This window comes from Orcinus orca, chromosome 1 (genome assembly GCF_937001465.1).
Source record: "Orcinus orca chromosome 1, mOrcOrc1.1, whole genome shotgun sequence".
NCBI lineage: Eukaryota > Metazoa > Chordata > Mammalia > Artiodactyla > Delphinidae > Orcinus > Orcinus orca.
In genome coordinates, this window is record NC_064559.1 from 58,504,597 (window position 1) to 58,527,632 (window position 23,036).

At 35.4% G+C, this 23,036-nt stretch overlaps 1 protein-coding gene and 1 long non-coding RNA gene across 13 annotated transcripts in view; one reads left to right on the top strand and one right to left on the bottom strand.

The window, feature by feature from the left end:
• The window catches only part of DNM3 (dynamin 3), a 573,184-nt gene that overhangs the window by 249,373 nt on the left and 300,775 nt on the right, over window positions 1-23,036 (bottom strand). The gene's annotated exons all lie outside the window — the stretch shown is intronic.
• On the top strand, window positions 13,130-19,288 carry LOC105747996 (uncharacterized). The gene is made up of 2 exons (XR_004483276.2): window positions 13,130-15,740; window positions 17,273-19,288. It is a non-coding gene; the product is annotated as an uncharacterized LOC105747996 (long non-coding RNA).

Genomic DNA, 23,036 nt, shown 5'->3' on the forward strand with positions numbered 1-23,036 from the left:
AACATCATGTTTCCTAACCACCCTATTTTACATTGCAACCCATTTCCTAGATTCTCTGCTCCCTTTTCCTATTTTAATTTTTTTTCCAAAGCACGGGTCTGTCAGGAGGGCAGGGATTTTTGTCTGTTGTATCCCCAGGTCCTATAATAGTATCTGGCAAATAGTAAGTACTCTAAATATCTGCTGAATAAATTAAATAAAGTTATTGAATCGTAGCTTTTTTTTTTTTTTTTTTTTGCAGTACACGGGCCTCTCACTGCTGTGGCCTCTCCCGTCGCGGAGCACTGGCCCCAGACGCGCAGGCTCGGCGGCCATGACTCACGGGCCCAGCCACTCCGCGGCACGTGTGATCCTCCCGGACCAGGGCATGAACCCACGTCCACTGCATCGGTAGGCGGACTCTCAACCACTGCGCCACCAAGGAAGCCCCTAATCCTAGCTATATTCTAAGTGCATGATAAGCACAATAAATTAAATGACTATTGAAATTTATGTTCTAAGTGCCTGATATGTATTTCCTTGTTTAATCCTCACAACATCTATGAGAAACGTTCTGTTAGCATCCCATTTTAACAGATGGAGAAAATGTAACAGACAGATCAAGTGAATTAATTACAGTTAAGCAACTAGTGTCAGTTGAAACAACAATTCTCCAAACTGCTGCTGTATGCATTGTTGAAGAATGTCTTCAAAAACAACCCAGCTTATTTTGTCATTATCATCTAAGTCAGACCTCCCAACCACCTCTCCTTTGACAAATGAGAAAATGACAGTCTTTTGCACCTCATATGTCTTTTAACTTTCCCCAGATGCTTTTATATCCATTCTACCCTTACCACAACTACTGACCCGTTACTGTAAAGAGTAAATTTATGCATGGTATACATGTCTTTCTTAAAAAGAATGTGAGGCAACTAGCTTTAGATATTATTTTCTTCTTATAATAAGAAGGGGGGGAGGAAAGAGGTGGAGGAAGAGGAAACGAGGAATGGAGAGGAGAAAAAGAAGAAGAAAGGAAAAAAAAAAAAAGAATAAGACCTACACTATCACAATTACCAATCAACATTAGGGGAAAGAAATAGAGAATCCAAGGCTTGGCTCTGATGTCTTTCTCAAAGTTATTAGTTAAGAAAAGCATCCCAAATTGTCTGGAACATGAAAATAAGTCTATACTAAGTCTAGTTACTTAAAAATAAAAAGATATAAAAAATACGAATTGCAGGCACCTAGAAACTCCAGGACTGTGTGCTCCACAGAGCCTGGCCCAGGGTCATGGTCCATAGGATGGGATGGGGGTGAGGCATAAAGCTTGGTTCAGAAGTTTTAAGTAGAAACAATAATAACAATAGAGGCTAAATGAGCTGATCTGGACCATACACACTGGTGTGGTCATATCAGATTTTATAGCCAATAGCAGTTCTAAGTGTTTGGTGCTTCTACTACACAGCTTGTTGAATATCTTGAAAATCATCCCTGAAGCTAACATTTATTAAAGTGCTTAATAAACACCAGGCACTATGTAAAGAGCTTTCATCCACAAATCACAAGAATGGCAAGTAATATCCCCAAGGTCACATAGCAAAGTAAGTGGTAGAGCTGGATACATACACAGGCCATCTAGCTCCATAGTTTGTACACTCAACGACTATTCTACTGCTTACCCAAAAACAAACAAAAAAAAAAAACAAAGAAAATCTAGTTCTGCACTGTTTAAACAGATAACAGCATACTGTTAGATAAACCTGAGCATTTTTGTAACTATATATTTATCCAAAAGATTGAAACCATTCTTTCGTCTTAACAATGGGTTTTTTTTGTTTGTTTATTCGTTTTGCGGTACGCGGTCCTCTCTCACCGCTGTGGCCTCTCCCATTGCGGAGCACGGGCTCCGGACGCGCAGGCTCAGCGGCCATGGCTCACGGGCCCAGCCGCTCCGCGGCATGTGGGATCTTCCCGGACCGGGTCACGAACCCGTGTCCCCTGCATCGGCAGGCGGACTCTCAACCACTGCGCCACCAGAGAAGCCCTTAACAATGGTTTTTGCCCTTTAAGTAATCTCAAACAAACTCCTAGAAGGCATGAGTTTTATGTTATTTATCTCCAGCACAGTGTCTGTAACATAGTAGAAGTTTGATAAATGTTTACAGAGTAAATGAGTGAATGAGAGAACAAATGAATGGAATGACTGGAAGTTTATTTTTACATCTTATCTAAAAAACAGCACTTTCTAAGGACACAAGACACCTTGGCTATAAATGTAGGCTTAGACAAATTACGTATTAGTTATTAAGTGTAGCCAGCTAAACGTTTTCAGATTGGAAGTTAAAATAGTAAAAAGCAAAACAAAACAAACCCCCAAAAAACATCATGTTAAATAAGAGTATATAAAATAAACCTTAAACAACTCAGCCTCCCTTTCCAACATAAAGTGGGAAATTAAGTTGTGAAAGGAAAAGTTTTAATCTATTCAAGCATATAATCAACTTGATTTTGTAACCTTGATCTCATGTTTGGTTTTTTTTTTCAAAGCACAAGGCCCACTGAATTCAGAAATGCAGGTGTGTTACTCCTAAACATGGGTATGTATGATCTGGTCACGTTTATTAAAGGGAAATGACAACTTGAATGATTGGTCTCTATATTTTAAATGTTAACATTTTTATTATTCACAATCTACTTTATCTTAATCATGTTTATTCTTCCTTAAATGCCAACTTCATAATATATTTAAATTATATAAATTATAAATTATTTATATTTATTATTTAAATTATAAATATATAAGGGCTACTAAATAGAAAACTTAAAAAAGAATCTCCAGAATATTTTTCTGAAAATTAAAATAGTTGAACCCTCCTACTCCCAACTAGCCCATCCATACACCTATTCGTATCAAGTTTTACATAGCTAAATTAAAACACTACAGTAAAATTCCCCTATCCCTAAAAGGGATGATCTAAAACTAACCAGAAAAAGAGGGTTTTTCTGCTTTCTTCCCTTTCTCACTCTCAAAAGAATGTCTGCTTACCAAAAACCAGAATGAGACTTTCGTTTTAATTTCAACTAAGACAAATGTTAGAGTATTACTACTCATCAACAGGAAGCAAAATTACTCATCCATTCCACTGAGATATCTAAGACTAGAAGACTCAACATATTTTCTCCCTTCTTAAAGGATCCTATGTGATGGGATTAAATTTCACAAATTCCAAAATACATTTACGATGCAGGATTTTAAAATTTAATCCCTTTGCTATTCACTTTAGTTTTAAACAGCTTGTTTATCTTCTTCCTGCTAGCACAAAATGTGGTGCAGAAATGGAAACCAGATTTCTTTATGTAGTGAATTTCATGTGGTTTCCACATTTCTCCTGGCAGTCGTTTCCCAGCAGACATTCATCTAAAAAATTCTTCCTTGAGTGATTTTTAAGTAAGATGGCATCTGTAGCATTTTGTGGCACATTCTAAGCACACTCTCAAATGCACTACAAATGGCCTGTGCATTATAGCATTCTGCATTGCAGTTTACATTTAAAGTCTTTGTAAAGGTAAATAAAGACGTTAAAAATGTAATTAGGAAGGTGATTTTGGGTGGCCTTGATTCTTACTTAAGAAGGAATCTCCTTTCTTTGACTCTTCACATTCAGGAAAATCTCAGCTTGATCAATATATGTTTATTAGCCTGATTCCATTTGGGAAGCCATTGTGCAGCACAGAGCAACTACAGGTGTGGCCCCTGCCCTCAAAAAGTTTATAATCAAGTGAAAAAGATGAGACATAAATGCCAGAACAAGTCAAGCAACAGTTTGAGAAGAATCAGCAAAGCACAAACAACAAATGGATGAATGAATGGAATGGACAATGAGGTCTATAAGGGTATCTGGAAATACCTGATATGCAATATTCTCTGGAGCCATGAGAAAGCCGATTTAAAGCAAAATGGTATGGGGAATTTTCTGGCGGTCCAGTGGTTAGGACTTGGCACTTTCACTTCCGTGGCCCAGGTTCAATCCCTGGTCAGGGAACTGAGATCCTGCAAGCCGTGAGGTGAGGCCAAAAAATAAAAAATCACTGCCTGTGAAGAAGATTATTTTAAAGGCCACAAGGAAGTATAAAAACAATTTAGTTTAGTTTTGGAGCTATTTGTTTTTAAGCAATGCATACACAGGATTAAATTTATCTGATTGAAAATTCAAGGAGAAAAAACAAAATCTCGCTAAACAGTCTAATACATATTTTTACTGGTAGCTCAATTCCAACTCTGTTTCCTAAAGAAGAATCAGGAAGAACTGTGGCTGGAGAGGAGAGGGAAGAGCTACAGAAAGTCTCACACTGAGCAGAGGAGGGGCAGAGAGGGAAGACAGAACAGTAGGAAAGAGGAGGAGAAGAAAGGAACAAAAGTTAATAATAAGCCTATTCTCCTGAATGCCCTTTGATCACTTTGGTAGAGATACAGTACGGTACAATAACACATACCACTGCCTTCTGACGCAATAACTAGTTTAACTAATATTCTCAGATCTTCCTCTCCTTAGACATTCAGCAACACCACAAAAGTTACCAAGGGTGGAAATGGTATCTGCTAAAGCGCCACAACCACCGGCCCCAAGGCAGTACCGTGACAATTCTCCAAGCTGTTGCTATATGAATTGTTGAAAAAGTCTTCAAAAACATCCCAATTTATTTTGTCATATTATCTAAATCAGACCTGCTCCCAAGCACCCCCTCCCAACCACCTCTCATTTGACAAATGAGAAAATGGCAGAGCTGAACTAGAATCAGTCAATTTTGGTACTCCTTCTCTTATACCTCAGTTGTATCCAAGAAAGCAAAGGTTTAAATTAACTTCAAAGAAGGGGAATTTGTACAAGAAAGATGAAATTTTGAAATCAAATACAATTAATTTAATCTCTATGAATACTAAATCACCAAACATCTTCTGCTCTAGGCACTGAGCAACTTGGCTATAGTTGGCTATAGCAGTTTCACTATAAATGTTAATTTGAAACTTCTATTGATGTAGGTAAGCAAAGAGAACTGTATTATGGAAATCTTACAAAGAACAGTTTTTCACAGGGTCTTTCCAAACAGATTCCATCAGTATGCACATACACAAAAAACTCACTAAAAGTCTCCTATACTTAATGTGAAGGAAATATGTACCATGGGAATGATAGTTTTTAAGTGGGGAATTCCCTGGTAGTCCAGTGGTTAGGACCTTCGTGCTTCCATTGCAGGGGGTATGGGTTCGATCCCTGGTCAGGAACTAAGATCCTGCAAGCTGCACAACCAAGCCAAAAAAAAAAAAAGAAAGAAAGAAAAAAAGTGGGGAATTTGATACATTCAGAAAACCCTGCATATACATACAACAGACAAATGCACTGAAAATGATACAGTATAGGAATGCAACAGAAGTGGCATTCATCTAAATGAGTCTGAATATACAAAATACTGTCAAAGCAAAATAAAATTAAACAATAATAAAATAAAGTTAGAATTAACTTTAACAAATTGGATCCAACCTAATTGCTCATAACCAGTATGAGCATTATTGGGAGACTAACACCAATTATTTTATGATCTGAAGGCAAAGGTGGAACTAAAATTAAGATTGATTTAGAAAACAGGCAGGGCAAAATTTACTGGAAAATAAACTCCCATTAGCTTTCTTGTCCTTTTTAATGGTTAAAAAAATGAGGGAGTCAACTTTCTAAAAATTAACCAATTGAAATGTAGTACTGAAAATTTCATGGACTGAAATCATGAAATAAGGGAGGTAAGTACAACTATCTTCACACTGGCTTCACTACTGGCAGAAGGCACTTACTTTTAGAAAAATCAAAAGATTCCTCTTATACAGCTTATTCTGGTTCTTGTTTTCTCTGTTTAGAAAACTTGAAGGAAAAAAAAAAAGAACTTTAAGTTCTTTTCATTCTTTGATGAGCTTCTCAGTAATAATTTCATGAGGCCCTGAAAACGCAGAGTGAACTCTAAGCATCATCTCCAGTGAGTTGATGCACACAATGGGCCGGACAGCACCTAAGGCTACCCTCAAACACTTTCAGTGGAGTCCAGATCCCTTGAAGAAAACAAACTATTTAAAAAACTACTAGTTCCCCAACAAAACAAGCCAATATTTCAAAAGCAATCATAATCCATTCTAGCCAATAAAATCCAAGACTAGTTCTTTCTTGAAAAGACTAAGGTGAAATGGAAATGAAGCAGCATGCACTGAAGGAAAACTGTTTGTTACAAGGTGGAGGGTTGGGAGTAAACTGTTACCAAACAAAACCAAACCAATACTACACAAAGTGTGCGTGCAGTTTTTAAATGCAGTCAGTGATAGCTCCACCTGTAGAGGAATCAATCCCCTTAAAATGTTGCATTTGCAAAATTACAAAGGCATTTACTACCTAATTTTCACTTATTAACCTTCAACTGGTGCTATAAAGCTCTGGCAGGCACAATTTTTTAAAAAAAGAATGAAATGTGCACACACTAAAACTAACGTCTAAGATTACAAAAAACATTCATGTGCTTTAACTTTTAAAAGGGGAAAAGAATTGATTTTGATGTTGGTAATTCTCATATAGAGATCTGGTTTAGTTTAAAAGTATATATAGATATAGATATATAAAAATATTTATAAATTATATAAATATTTACAAAGTATATATACATACATAGATGCACTTATACATGTTTATGCATGTGTAAACACATGTGTTTTAATATATACATGCAAAACTATAATAAAAACAGATACACTCAAAGGAGAGGAAGGTCATTACTGACTTTTCAAAGAGATTCTCCAAAAGGTTATCTTAAGGAGCCTCTCCCACTACAGTGTTTTTTAAAAACCCTGTTGTCTTTCTTTCAGAATCAAGTATTTTCTTCTATTTTTACTTGTTTTACACACAGATGATTTATTTACCCAATGAGATTATAAACACCTTGAGGAAAATAACACTTTCTTCCTGAACAGTACTTGCTGTTGCTTGTGCTTTGGAGTCACAGGACCTGGTTTTGAATAGACGATCAGTAATTGAATCAAGGTGGGGGCCTGCCTGTGCCCTCCCAGCAGTACCTAAGCTGCATGAGGCCCTCCTGTGCGCCAGGCCCTGATCCAAGCTTTTCTCACACATTACCCCTTTTAGTCCTCAGAGAAACCCTATTTTACAGATGAGAAAACTGGAGCTCAGAATACTGTAGTTAAACGATTGCCAAGGTCACCAAATAATGAGTTGTGAAGACAGGATTCAAACCCACGCCCTCCAGCTCCAAAACCCTTATGCTGCACTGTCTCCTGCTTCCACTTCATCTGCAGCCTTGGAGAAATCCTACCTTTCGGGGTTGTTGGATTAAATTATATCACATGTGAAAAACTAGCATAGAGGCCTGGTATAAAATAAGTCTCAAAAAAAACATTAAAAAGAAACAAAACAAACATTTAAAAATGGAAAACAGTACACTTTCCTTTCTCTACAACTTTTGCACTGTAGTCCTGGGAGTCAATGAAGTTACATAATCTGATTCTGCATGGCAAATTGAAGCAACTTTTGGTTAATATGCAAATAAGTGCTTTCATAAAGATATGTGATTAATAGTCACTTGCAACATGGAAATAACCTTTCAACATGAACTAATTTATACACCAAGTGCTTTCATTTGTCTATAAAAGTAAAGCAAATTCTCATGGTGGCATGAATAGAAGTATTTTAATATGGTCTCATATATCCCTTAAATAAATTCTCTGGAGAATGAACAGAACTGGGAAGCCAGTTAAGGTAACTATAATATTCTCAACTAAACAGATTTATGTCGGATTTAACCCTTTTAGCAATTCAAATAATTGTGTTTCCCTTCTGAATATAACAAAAGATCATAAATCCTAAAAAAAAGATACTGTGCCATGTATTATGGAGGTATGTGTATCATCACTTAAAGACTTGGAGCTTCTGTAACAATCTACTGCATAATTGCAGGTATCCTGGATAAAGCAGAAAGCTCTCTTCACACACATATTTCCTTGTAGCCAATATGCTTCACTTGCACCCCTAGCCACAGAAAGGATACTTTTTCTACCCCTGCAAAAACGTGCTTTCTGAGTCTTTATGTGATGCACATGCAGATTTTCTTTCCCTTTTTGAAACCACGCATGCTTGTTTCTGAGTCGTACAAAGGAAATAAACTATTGGTGATGCCAAAAGACATCAGGAGTCAATATTCTAAAATTGTCAGTGACCCGAGTACACCATATTTCTCTTGTCCAAGTGAGCCAATACTCATTTTAAAGTCTGATTGTAACGTGGAATTCAATAAGAGTCCATAGTACATAGCATTCAGATGATGCTCGTCAGCTTTTGGGGGCTGAAGCAGGCAGCAGACTGCATTCCTAGTACGCTCTCACTTAAAATCCGCCTGAAAAGGCCAGCACCAATTTTCCAACCCCTTTATCTTGCTTCCCCCTAAAGATTTCAAGACAGTACTTCAAATTTTACTGGAGTCATAAATCATATATTTACCTTCATGCAACTGGTTTTCAATAGAGCCAGAGTTTGTAAGGTTTGTCTGCCGGATGTATTATGTTACTGGAATATAGAAATGGCTGCTGTGCACGCCAGTGGTTAGTAAAACTCAAAGACGTAACATTATCTTTCTCAATTGATTTGAGGAAAGAATGTTCATAAAATATATACTGCTTTTGGTTAGGGGCTGATTTCTAAATAAACAGACTCAGCAATGGAAATTCTAGAGACGGGCAAAACAAAACATGCATTAGTAAATGTACGTTTTAAAATCAACTCTCTCACAATCTTTGCCTTTTTGCAAGCTTTTTGAAGATTGTAAAATCAGTTGCATTAAGCTTATGATTTATAGCTGTTCTAATCTAACTTCTTTTTCAATTGTTGAAAGAAAATCCGTTAACTCTTCTGGACTATTTCTCCTGTATTTTACAGCCTCTGATGTTGCATCTCTGGCTAAGAAGGCACTTCTCTGCAGTGATCTGTAGGCAGCCATTTGTTTGAGAATCAGGGAAGGAGAGAAAAGGGGAAAGCTTTGCTACAACAAATTTCCCAGTCCTTTCGGGCCCTGACAAAATAGGAAATGCTGGCAATCAGAAGACAGCATTGCCTCCAATTAAAAAAAAAAAAAAAGTGCTAATCCACACAACATAAAGCCAAACTAAGTGGGGCTATCTTCCCTAATTTGCAATGAACTGGGGTCAACTAGATTTTTATCTCAAATACAAACTGGGAAGGAGAAAACAACAAGAGAGGAAACACTACATCTTGGTTAGATCCTGCTTTTCACACAAGATGGTATGACCGATAGTTACACAGGATGCGTCCAGAAGATTAGAAGCCCAAAAATAAGCAAGGAAATATGGCTGGCCCAATGTTCACAACTATTTCTAAAAGAGCAGTGCAATCTGATACATAACTGCAGTACACATATATAAATGTTAAAATTGTACCATGTTTTCCATTTAAGATAAAAAATAAGACAGCTTTAATTCCTGAATTATTATCATGACAAATGTTTGATCAGAAAACACATGCATACTATGTAGCTTTTACTCATCCTTTGATAGTTTACTAAATGGCCTACTTTAGACTAGTTAAAGAAAGTATAAAGACACCATTCCTACCTTCAATTAACATATTCTATTTTGGGGAAAAAATCCAAATATGTGAAATAGTAACAACATTTCAGTATAAAACTAAAAGAAGGCAGAAGATAATTGACAAGTTATTAACAGGAAATGTAAGTGCTATACAAATTCAGTAGAGGAAAAAATTTATCTGTATGGGCTGACAATATGCTTCTGAGCACAGGCCTTTGACTTAGAAAAATTTGAGTTCTTCTATTTACTGTAATTCCACAAAGCAATATGCTTAACCTCTCTGAGCCTCAATTTCACCATCAATAAAATGGGAATGATGGTAATATTTACCCCCATAAGGTTATTATAAGAAATGGATACATTGTATATGAAAGGATTTGGGCATCTATAAAGAAGCTATAAAATGACCATTGAGAAGGTGGTAAAAGGAATCACATCAAACTGTTACCATTAGTTTGAAAAAGCAAAGAGGGTCAGGATGTTGGAGGGAAAGATTATTAACTTTTTCTTTACATACTTTCTATTATTTGAACTTTTATAATGCTCATGCACTAGTCTTGTAACAAAAAAATTAAAGCTATATAAATACTATCTGAAGTATGCATACCTGGATGTCACAAAATATTCTAACTGTAAACACTGGTAACACTGTTCCTTTATAAATACATAGAAATGAGACTCAGTCCTGGTTTCAATTTGAGAATTTTTAAAATTATAAAAATTTCCCAAGCTTGGGAATGATAAATAACTGAAACAGTGTTTCCTATCCATGTCACTTCCAAAAAGAGCAAATTCTGTAGTCACCCAAAACCATCCATTGATTCAAACAATCACTTCGGTCAATACATTTTGAAATAACCAAGGTAAATAACATTAGTTCTCAAAGGCAAGCCTTTGTCATGTCTAACTTTGCTTTTTAGAGCCCATCACATTTTAGATATTTAACTGGTAACTTTACAGACATAGAAAAGTCCTTAGGCCATTTCCAAGTGAATGCCAAGGGCTTTCCATAAAGCCATGGCAGACTTTTTAGATTGAACTTGATCACAGATTAGCATTCCTAACATTAGAAGTAAGTGTGAGCTCTTTGAGGGCAGGAATCATATCTTTTTCACCTTAATGTCCGTCCCTGGCCTTGTGACTAGCACATGAGCAGGCAAGAATAAATATTTGTTGAACTATTTGGAAGAAAGATAACTCTAAAACATTTTCCTCACCTGGAAGGCCAATGAGATGGGCATATATGCTAAGGGAAACACAACCTTTACAGTTGTTTCCATAGGAAAATCACTTAAAATGCTTCAAAAGCAGTAAAGGTAAGTATAAAATTGAGTTCCTTGAATAAAATGTCATAAAAACACCTATTTGAGAAACAGATCTCTCCTATGTTTGAAAAAGTATAGATGTGTGAACTAAGATGAAATCATGGAGCAGGCTGATCAGAATCACCTTTCAACTGCCTTACAAAAATTCCCAAGGCATGTTTCCTCAGTATAAATAGAAGAGGGCAGAGGAAAGGCTTTCACTATTTGTGGCAGGAACAAGCCCACACCTGGAATGCTGGATTCCTGGCTGACTATTGTCCCACTGGCTCATGGCTCCTCTATGATGATTCCTGAATAAACATATAGATACTCAAAAAAGACAGAGTTGGTATCCACATGTAATAAGACTATTAAGTAGTATATAGTCACACTTGCATATTTCCAGTATTATGTAATAGTGTAAAGCAGTGACAGGGAAAAAAGGAGTTGAGGCACACTGGGCTTGCTCAACCACTATGGAATAGGCCCTGAAAACACAAGTATGGAGGCAGAAGTACAGTGATATCAAGTAATTCTTCTGAATTTCCATTTATGAGTTAAATCTCTCTATGAATGATATACCTAATGCTAATCTCTTAATTCCATCCTAAACTGCTGGATAATTCATTTTTATCTTATTTAATCTTCCTCCCCAGGTGAGCAGGGCTTATAATAACTTTTGAACACTTTAATGGTATGTTAATTCAAGAGAAGACATTTAATGAAAAGCAAATGCTTTAAGACACTTCTCACTTGAAGCCTTTGGAAATATTCAACCCAACACATTTTAAAGAGAGATTTTTCTGCTTCTAAAAAGTATTGCAGAAGGTCAGTAGAAATGAATTGCTTTGGCTGTAATTCTTTAAAGAATTCTAAGTTTCTTAGTTTGGCTACTCAAATTAAATTTGGAAGTTACCTAGAAATTTTTTCACATTTTGATCTCTAGAAGGGCTATTAATCAAGCTCTTGTTTGAGGCAACTCGAACTTCAGTCAGAATACTATTGAGTGGAAGTCAGAGAGCTGTATAATCAGAATACGCAACAGTATATATAATTGAAAACATCACCAAAAGAAGAAAAGTAGATGCCAGCAGACTGGCATCTATGTTATAACATGTTGTCAAGCGGTGCTTGGCAAATTTCAACAGATTTAATTAACCAGCGATGAAACTAAGCAGTAGAATACCATTAAAACAAAAGTATTAACACAGAATCAGGAATTACCAGTGAAAAACGGTGCTGCACCTAGTAGCATGGATCTACCAGAGGCAATTTGTTAGGAGACCAGAGTCATTATTTCATAGTGGAGGCTTGAAATCAAAACTTTTAAGTTTCTTTAGGTCAAACTATAGCACAGCATTCAGAGAGCCAGCCAAAATAGCTGAGGAAGGCCACATGTGGAACTAATTACTCATGGAGAGGCCATGACAAAGAACATTTCTCCAGACTTTTCATGGGGGCTTCACTTTCAGGAAGTTGCTATAATTACTGTTCAAGTCTAGATCAGCCTGCAAGCCGCTGACAGATCCAACAGACAGGAGGAGGAGGGAAAGAGAGAGAGAGAGAGAGAGAGAGAGAGAGAGGGAGGGAGGGAGGGAGGGAGGGAGGGAGAGAGGGAGGGAGGGAGAGGGGGAGAGAGAGAGAGAGAGAGAGAGAGAGGAAAAAAAAAAAAAGAACTTATCTGCCCTTTCTGAAGAGTGAATTACCAGAAAATAAAGTACCACAGGAAAGCTCAAAAAAGGTTTCCAAATGAGCTCTGGCTTCCAGAGTTCAACTTTCTGTTTACTTTTTTATCTACCCTCTATCTTCAAATTACTTTTCTAGCCTGGATCGGACAGCAAATTTGTACTTCTACACTAACTCACTTTCAGTTGGCCACAGCAGAACTGTACATCTCGACTCTTTTTTTTCAGCTTTTCCATACTGGGGCCCACTTCCTGCCCAGTTGAGGAAAAAAATCTGGCCTGAAGATGAAATGACTGCTTAACATTACACTAAAACATCTGGTACCATTTTATGCACAGACCCATGTCTGAGAGCAGGCGATTCTAGCGGTCTCTCCAGCGGCACAGCGCATACCCAAACCTCCCCAGGGTGACATCATCCCATATATGGACTCTCCAGCCCAGCCCTCCCCCTTTTCCTGGTCCTAAATTCATTGCCAGTTCCCCAGTCTGCAGCAAATGTGCCACGTCAAGACTGGAAATCACAGCCCTTGAGTCTCAGTCGGGGCAGCAGAATTCAGGGGGGGAAGCCGAATGCAACCCCTTTTTCCCAAAGACCGGAGAGGATTTTAAGTACATAGATGGAAGCTTCTGGAGATCCTGCTCCGTCGCCCCAGTGTTCAGACTACCTGTTCAGGACAATGCCGTTGTACAGTAGTCTGCACATTGGTTAGACTGGGCAAGGGAGAGCAACGCCATGGACAGCTGGGGACAAAAGTTGCTGTTTCCGAGGAGAAGACATTTGTTTGCCCCTTTTTTGAATCTCATATACAGTGTTTTTCTTCACAGGTTTTGCACAGTAGGGACCAGGAAGCCCTCGGGACACTGCCGAGAAAGGACTGCTCGAGGGAAGACCTGTGGGTAAGGCCTTCTTGACTGCTCACCTGGGCTATGACCAGGAGAGCCTAGGTGGGGAGCCAATGATTTGCTTTCACATGTGAGAGAAACTGAGGTATCTGCATGACAGATAGGTCTGCATTTAATTTTAAAAGAGCAACAATGTGTGGTACATAGTGATTTACTAGATGTTATTCAATTTCTGAAGAGTTTAACTATTTTCTTAAGTTTAAAGGTTTTCCCACTTCAAAATGAAATATGAAACACACCCCAAACACTTAAGAATAATTTAATGAGGCTGGTTTTCAATTGTTGAAATTGATAATCCAGAGACTAAAAACTTATTCGAATGAGGGCTGTAGTATAACTTTTAGCATCCCAGGATTGAATCCATTTTGCCCCAAAGAATACTTGCTATTATTAAAATGCTACTTGAATAGTGCTTTTCTTAAATTTTATATAATATAAACATCAGAAATAATAGTATCTAACAATAAAAGAAGAGGCTGCCAAGTTTTTGCCTACCAGACAATGCAGATGGGACTGGTCCAGAAAAGAGCACCAACCCAGAACTTATTGAGTCAGCAATAAATAAATCGGAGAATAAAAACCTCTATGTTCAGATATCACAATATATATCTCTGTATTGCATTTTTTAAAAAATCCAAGAATGGTTGATAACTGCTGGTCAGCTGAGCCCTCGTGGCTATATTTTACAAGGCTTCTACTTCTCTGAGCACTTAAAATGATAAGGTACTTTGTCTAGAAACCCACTGATAAAAAAGGAATTTGTAAACGAAAGCAAAGTTTTCTTTGGTCAGTTTCCAGCTGTCCTGGGGGTGAAGGAGGGTGGGAGAGGGGGAGGAAGGTGGGAGGGAGGAAAACCCTCAAGCTGAATGAAATCCCAATAGAGAGAATAATAGAGAAAGTCTGGGTTGCAATATGATCCATGCTGAACTTTAGAGATGGGTTCCTTAAAGAACGTTCTGGAAAAAAATGTTACTGCCTCAACCCCCATTTATATCTACCCCCAAACAATTCTATATAATGAAAACATCTGTTCTTTAGGCTTTTGTGTGAATCTAACCCCTTTTGTCCTCCTTTAAATTCTGCAAAGTTACATTGGTTCCTTAACAAATCCTTTTCTAAATCATACATTTTGCAACAACAATTCAAACATTGTCACAAGTTCTCTTTGGCAAAACGTTTTATTACCAAAGATTCCCCACGTTATCTTTGGTCAAGACAATTTATTTTAAAAATTACCCCTTTGATCATTCCAAAACTGGTACAAAAGTTTTCTCTTTTATTCATGGTTTTTAGTTAAAATATAAAAAGCAAGGATTTATTTTAGCTATTTTCTCCAGTTAGATGATACAATGTCATCCTTTTTTTTTTCTTCTATTGTATCTTGGAGGCTTCCAGATTAATTATTTTTAATAAAACAAGTAAGATTTTAAAACTCTATATAGTTTTTTTTTACATAGGAAAATTGAAAAAATCTATTAGGTAACTTTATGGGAGCTTTTTTTTTAAGAAATATATTTTTACTAATTGATATAGTTACTAAAGAAGATAGCTATAAGGTACTTTGGCAATATTTAAGATTTTTCAAATTTGGGGGTTTTGTTTGTTTTTTTACTCCATGGAAATAACTGAATTTCCTAACTTGCTTTAATTTCATGTTTATTTAATTTAAATGTCTTTCTTCATATTAAGTGGTCTTTTGGTTTAAATGAAACAAACCCCCACTGGTTCCTCACCTATTTTCTCCCTCAGGATTACTTTTAGTCTGGAGACAGAGGGGACCCGATGGTGTCCTTGGCATAAGTACAGGAGTAGGAACATAAGAATTAATTTGCAAAAGGGATAGCCGAGGAGCCCCTGCACGTGCTCAGTGAGCCCTGGCAACTCATTTTTAATGCAAGCTTTTAACAAATGGGAAGGAATAGTACATCTTTTTAAATTCATGAACTAAATTAAAAATCAAAAGTAAAAGCTCACTTTATAAACCACTGCTGACTGAAGGAAGGATGGTAGTTTATGCGCTGGTATACATACTAACATGTATACACACACATATCGTAAAATAACCTTATCTATTTCCAGAGTAATTAGAATGTTTAACTTTCTTTTGATATTACTTTGTAAGGAAATATACAAATGTTTTAGGGATCATGGGATCTATTCCAGAGGAAACTAACCAACAATGAACAACTTCTACTAAAACTACCCCTGGATGTAATGGTAAGTGTAAGTATTAAAATTAAATATTGTACATCGTCAGAAAGAGAAAATTGCAAGGCCTGTCCAAACTGTACTTCATAGAAACTTAGTAGTTTATTTTGCATTTTAGCGCATGGTGATTGATAAGTTAGACCAGGTACTGAGTTAAAATGAAAAATTTTTCCGCTAAGAGAAGGAAATTCAGAGCCTTAGCTTTAACACCATCATTTCTTAATTGGAAAAGGATCAACATAAAACAGTTTATTTACATTTTCAACTCCCACTGCTTTTTTAAGCCATAGATCTCAAAACCAAAGAAAATTTATTTACAGTGGGACGAAATTTCACACTGATCACTTTCTTGCAATTAGTTAATAGGTTTAATGTCCTTCCTGCTTGGTATTTGAGCTTTCGGCCAAGATAATGTGTTTATATTTTTTAAAAACCAAAATATACTATCTACCCCCACCTCTCACCCTACAGACCACCCAAGTTTTTCACTTTGTGGGAAAGAGTTCAGGCACAAAACTCCTAATGAAGGAATTTTCTCCCCCCACCCCCTTTTTTTTCCCCCCGGTTGAAGTCTTAAAGCTGTTATAGGACATAAAAAGAAAATACAACTTGGTAATGTAGAAAAGTTCACTCACCCACCAGAGTCCATCCTTACTAAAGAGAAGCCAAAGCTTTTGATTACTCTACAAGAGATTTGCTCTTCTCTGAGGAGACTATCCCACCCATCTCAATAATGTCTAAATAATAGCTAAGAGACCATCACTCATAAATCCCAGCTTAAAATAACTAGAAGTCAGGCTTTAACCTAAGAAAAGTCAGGAAATTCCTGAGTAAAGATTGAAACTTTCTTACTTGGTTTCTTCTACCTTTTTAACCTCGGTGTGCTACAAATTATTTAGGTAGAAATATTTATCAATTTTTTGAAGATCTCTTATTAAGAATTTTTATCAGTTTTAATAAATAGAGATAAAGAAGTAAATTAAAGAAAATAATTAAATCTTAATTTTGAATTTCCTGACTTAACTGTGACAGCCAGTTTTCTGGAGTTGATTTGGTTTAATTTTGCTGTAGAAGATTTAGAATATGATTCTATTTTTGCATTTCTTTCTTAAGATAATAAACAAAAGACAAAAAGGAGGTGTAATAACCATATTAAAAAATACATGGTATGATAATAATATAAATAGCTTTTTTATATTTTACCTAGTATATTAAGTGATAATGAATTAATATTTACTGTACAGTTTAGAAGATAGAAAAAAATCTTAAATGTTTTTTCAGTCTTCCATCAGGTTCAACATAACCAAAAAGTGTGCATATGCCACATACTTACTAAAATTGTGTTTTTAAAATCTACTAGAAACATAAATTGTCCAAAAGTCTTATGAGTAGAATAAAATCATTTTTCAGCAAGATTTTTTCCCCCCTGAAAAACAGTTATGGTTTTTCAGGCTCAAATACATTGGGTATCTTGGTTTAATAGAACTGCTTCATATTAAAGGATAACATGAACTCACAAATATTTCTTTCTATTTTTTCAGGTTGCATGCATCATTCCTTTAATTGAGCAGAGTTAACTGGATCAAATTATTTATGGGAGAGAGAGGGAAAGCTGTACAGAATTACAGTAATTTTAAATTTCCACCAATATACTCTTTGTAAGTGAATCACTCATAAATATTTTCTGTTGCACTGAATGCAACAATAACAAAATAGTTTCTTAAGGTATTTGTTTTTGCATACTCTGGCCTTGTAATTATTTAAACAGCAGCCAAGTTTAGTGATGTTTTTGATTCTGTCAAGAAAAAAAAATAAGTCCTCTACTCAGAAGTGATGACCAGAAACAGAATCTGACATTTATTTTTTGAAATTAAATAAATAAATGGAAAGTTGCATTTATCAACTCTTTGTTAAAACTGTACCATATCTAATCACTGCATAAAAGTTCAGATGTGTAGAATACTGTCATTTTTTTCAGTCTCTAAAAACTATTTTGCTCTCCATAAACTTTCTATTTGCTATTTTCTCAGAATTTTACAATTAAAGGAAAATAACAAACTACTTGTTTTCCTTAAAATTCTTTGAAAAAATCCCTAAGTACACATTCCTTGGACAATAAGGTTTTGTTTTGTTTTTTAAAATTCTATTTATTGGAATTTTGACTATCTGGATATTTTATTTTTTAAAGGGCAGGGAAATTTGTTAAATACCTCTACGGAAGTGAATTGATCATTTATATTAAAATAACCAGTAGAATTATTCTCAAGTCACCAGAATTAAATTTTCTAACTGTATATGTAACATTAATTCTTTCTTATATGAATTTTAAGGAAATTTTCCAGAGGGTCTGGCTTTACTTTTTAGATACGAAATGAAGCTTTCTCTTCTGTGTTTAAGGTACTATTTTGTAACTGCGCTGCACTAACAATGTCCAGTACACATTGTGAGCATCCCTGTGGGTAACAACTTTTTAGTTTATACCCTTTTGATTCATGGCACAGCCCTGTAGTTAATTAAGAGGAAGAAAACTTAAGCTCACAACTGCTTTTTATTTGGTTTTCAAATCCATACTTTAAAACTTTGCATTAAAAAATGAGAAATTTATATAAGTTCCTGTTGCTTAATAAAATATTGATAAAAATACATCCCCTTGTCAAAATCCAACTAACAAAGCATCAGATACCAAAGTCCGTTTGTTGCATTATCAAATACATTAGGCTCATTGATTATTTTGAAAATGGCTGCCATTTCCATGTAAATGACAAGTTTCTTTTTCATGGGCTAGATTATGGTACTTACCTATTACAAGAAACATGTATAAACATAGTCTTTATCTTTAACTTCAGTTTTAAAATATGCAGAGTTTTGTGAAGAGGAAAAACATCTGGTTCAATTACTCTGAACTCTGACTGCATGTGGGCCAGTAGTAATATGAACTGGATTTAAGAATAAACCTTGTGTTTAGTCTTTTTTGTTGTTGTTTTATCCTTAAAATTTCAATGTGAGTTTTCTGCTCTGTCAATTATCCATGTTAGCACATTTGGAATGAATGTATAAGTGTACTTTCTGAATAAAGTCAAAAGTCTAACTTGTTTTTAGTTCCATAATGTTTTAATGTTTAATTCTATTGTGTGTTTTTCTCCCTTTCCCCTGACCCTCCAAAATCACCAAATCTGGAAAACAGACTGATTGTATCTGCCCATGAGCAAAGGAAACCTGAAGGAACCAAGGGCCTGGCTGGACGGAGTTGTCATGTGTCTGCCTGTCTACACTTGCTGTGCAGAACATCCGCTCACCTGTACAGCAGGCACAGACAGGCAGTCACATGACAACCCAGCCTGAATGACAACCAGCCATTGAAAGAAAGCAGCCCTCACACCATAGCATCTACACCAAGAGCTACAACCAAAATGAGGGGCGCGGGGGCCTGGGGTTTTAATTTGTTGGTTTCTTAACTCTTATGTATTATTATTATTTTTGATTCAAATATTGAAACCCACCAAAAGTAAAGTGAGTGGTGCTTATGAAATATAATAAAACCCATTTCTGAAAATGTTCCTGTGCTTTCTATAGTTCTCTTTTCCTAATCGTTGTCAGTAAATTACTACCCTTGACATTTATTGTACACAGCTTTTGAGCAGCACCCCCAAAATGAATGTAACAAAACAATATAACCTCAGTCTGATGTTTGACAGAATAAGTGATTCTAACAATTCTACTCCAAAAACTAAGTTTAGTTTTCTATATCATCATGACTTTTTAAGACACAGAGATGAAGAAAAGAAAAAGAGTGAAGAGATAATATTCCAGGGAATAATGTATTTTGAGTTAACAAACTCCGCCAGTTTGGGCCTGGGTAAAACACAGTGAAGAGAGTATTTATTTCCAACATAATTTTCAAATGTATTAAAATATTTGCCTCTCTTCTTTTGATATATACAAAGCTGAAATTGAAGCTTTGATATTTCCAAATGTCATGATGTACATGATTTATTACTGCCATTGTTAAATTAAGAAATTAAGAAGAAAGTACAGTTCTAAGGGTGGAATTTACGGGGCCAATGCATTCACTTGGAATACATGCTCCCATTCACTGTAAATTTTCAAACTCTTGAAATGTTCAGGCAATTCAATTATTTTCAAAAAGAACAAGGAAAGCTATTAATGGATATGCAGTGTATAATTTTGCCATGTCTTTTGAGGATATGTCAAAACTTTATACACTGTGAACTAGAGTGAAATGATCAGGGTTGGCTTGTTTATATGAATATTTCAAATATTCAAGGGTAAAAAATGGGGAGATGGGTAAAATTAAAAATTTGTCAACTTTGGTTTGGTTCACTAACATGTCAACTTCAGTATTTAAAATTAATTTTCATCTTTCTTAGAAAGATTCTGGTCAAACTTTAAAATATATTGCACAAGGCTACCCAAAATTTTTGCTTTTTTAAATCTAACTAAACATTTCAAGTGTATATTTTGGATTAAAGCAAATTATTTTTATTCAGATATTTCATTTTTAAAATGAAAGATTTAGTCATAAGGATAAAAACTCCCCGAGGTTCAAAATTTTTATTATTATTTGATATTTTACCAAACCTGACACCATAGTTTCTTAAAAACAACAACAAAAACAAAAACAGTGATTGGGTAAAACTAATAAGTAAAAATATGATTAAGGCTAAATTCTTGCATTTACAATCTGGCCTAAGGAAATATGTCATCTGCTAAAACATGCTACTGCAAAACACATTATGAAATGAAGGTTTTTACCTTAAAGAAGAGTCCCATGACTAGCAAATAAAGTCCTGAACAATAGTTCACAAAATGTAAAATATAAACAGGAAGACAATATAAAAATGTCTCACAATATTTGCATAAAATCACCCAGTTGTAAATGCTTTATACAACCTGTAGCAAATGCCTCCGACAGGAGTCCGCATATGGATCATCCTATTGGACCCTGCCAGGCAGTGCCAGGACAGTGCTTGAGAGCTCTCTGGCTGACACGATAGCTGGGTCATAACATAAAGGAGACTGTTCCATTACACCAAGCTCCAAAGGGAAAGCTAAGGAGGCCAGGCCAGCGCAGTCATCCTGTAGTGAACCACTCCAGGATGACGTTTCAAATAATTTTCCCTTAAAACATGAGGTTAACATATTGGTATTACATTCTTTTTACTTAGCTTGAAAGAATGTCATATATATATATATATATATAAATTCATTAAATGAGGTACATTTAAAAATTTTACTCTTCCAGGAAACGGTAATATAAAGGGTAATATTTTTCTTCCAATATAAACTTCTGAGTACAACAAATAATACATATGAGGGAATGGGTGTGGGTTTATAAGTATTTTTAATAAATTTGAAATAGCATTTACCATTATGGTTTGTTGAATATGTTTTTCAAAAGTATAAATCTTTGCATAATTCTAGAACTTGGAAATGTTTACATGAAATAATCCCACATTAAAAAGCATAACACAAGATAGCTTATGTATATGAAAAAGCACATGCACAACTATGATCATGAAGAATTTAAAGTAACATAAATGTTTTAAAGTTTAATATTTATTGAGACTTTTTTAAAATAAAAAATATCTAAATTTTGGCTAACTAAAACAACTCAGCAAGGAGTGTGACTAGTGTTCACAGGGTCAATCCTGACCTCATCACAGGGAACATGCGGACCTAACAGGAAACAGAATCTTGAAAGTCTAAGTGCAAATGGAAGGAGCTGAAGATTTCTATAACTTCTCCGTCTCACAACTTTCACCATCCAGGGACATAGCTGTCACTTTGTTTCCTATTACCAAAGTTACATGTGTCATCTGTTACAGTTACATAATAAAAACAATACTAAGTAAATATCCCTATAAGGGAATTATATAATCTCCTTATCAAGCTTTCCAAACACATCAACCCACAAAAATGAGGCCTGTAATTTTTTGAGTCCAAAGAATGTCCTTATTTCAATGCAGATTTTGGATTTTCTTCAATACTGTAAGGTTAGTACATTTCCACTGGAAATGCTTCTGTTGAATTACCCTACTTTCCTAGGAGTATTCCATTATGATTTTAATCTTCATGTTGGACTACCTAAATGGAATAAATATTGGCTATGTACTATCATTGTTCATAAACTAGCAATCACTTTTTTTTCAGAGATTTCAACTACCATTTACACATTTCTCATTGATACTAAGAAAAATAAGACTCTTTTCTCCTTGAATCAGAATATTCTATTCTTTTAAATTTTGTATTTTGGAATAATTTAAATAAAAGCCATCACATTTTTTTTTCAAATCTGATTTTAAAGATTAATGTAGAACTATCTAAATCCACAATCTTTTTGAAATGATAGTTTCTATTTTATTCCAATGCCTTGCCCTTTTCTAAATCCCTCCAAAGAACTGTGCAACAGGGAGATCAGCTTGTGCTTTGTGACCCCTTACAGGGGTGGGAGGGAGGCTCAAGAGGGAGGGGATGGGGGATACATGTATACATATAACTGATTCACTTTGTTATATAGCAGAAACTAACACAACATTGTAAAGCAATTATACTCCAATAAAGATGTAAAAAAAAAAAAAAGAACTGTGCAAAATATATTTATAATGTATGAAAATGACACTGGGAAATTTATTTTCTGCTTAAATTATCTTCAATCCAGGAAGTCATATAGTCAGAGGGAAAAAAAAATCCATTAACCTTTAATCATGAAACTTAAGAAAATTTTAAGACAATCTACATCTAAGGGTAATTTTACCCTGTAATTCAATAATTTGGTTTAGCCACTTGTGATACCAGGACATGATGAATTACTATGCCGCACTTAATTATTTATTTGCTCAATCACATCTTCACTTGGCCAATATTTACTTAGCGTCACCTCTCAGAGCCATGTCTACTGGTGGTAGAACATGGAACAAGACAGTGGCTCCTGGGCTCAAGAAGCTTACAGTTCAGCAGGAACTTAAAAGCATTCAACCAATACTTAGCACGTGTGATGAGTTTTGTCAATTTTCTCCTTTTGAAAAAATCTCTTAAATTCATCCATTTCTATCAATTTCCCTCAACCCATCCAGCCCAAGCTACCATTATCTCTTATGTATACCACAGCAATAGCTTTCTACAACTCCCCAATTCAGTTTTGTCCTCCTCCAATCCAGTCTCCACAAAGCAATCACAAAGATCTATAAAACTTTCAAATCCTATTATGTGACTCTTCAGCTTAAAAACTTCAAAGGCTTCTCATCATTCTTTGGATCAAAATCCTTAATCTTTATAGAGTCCTTT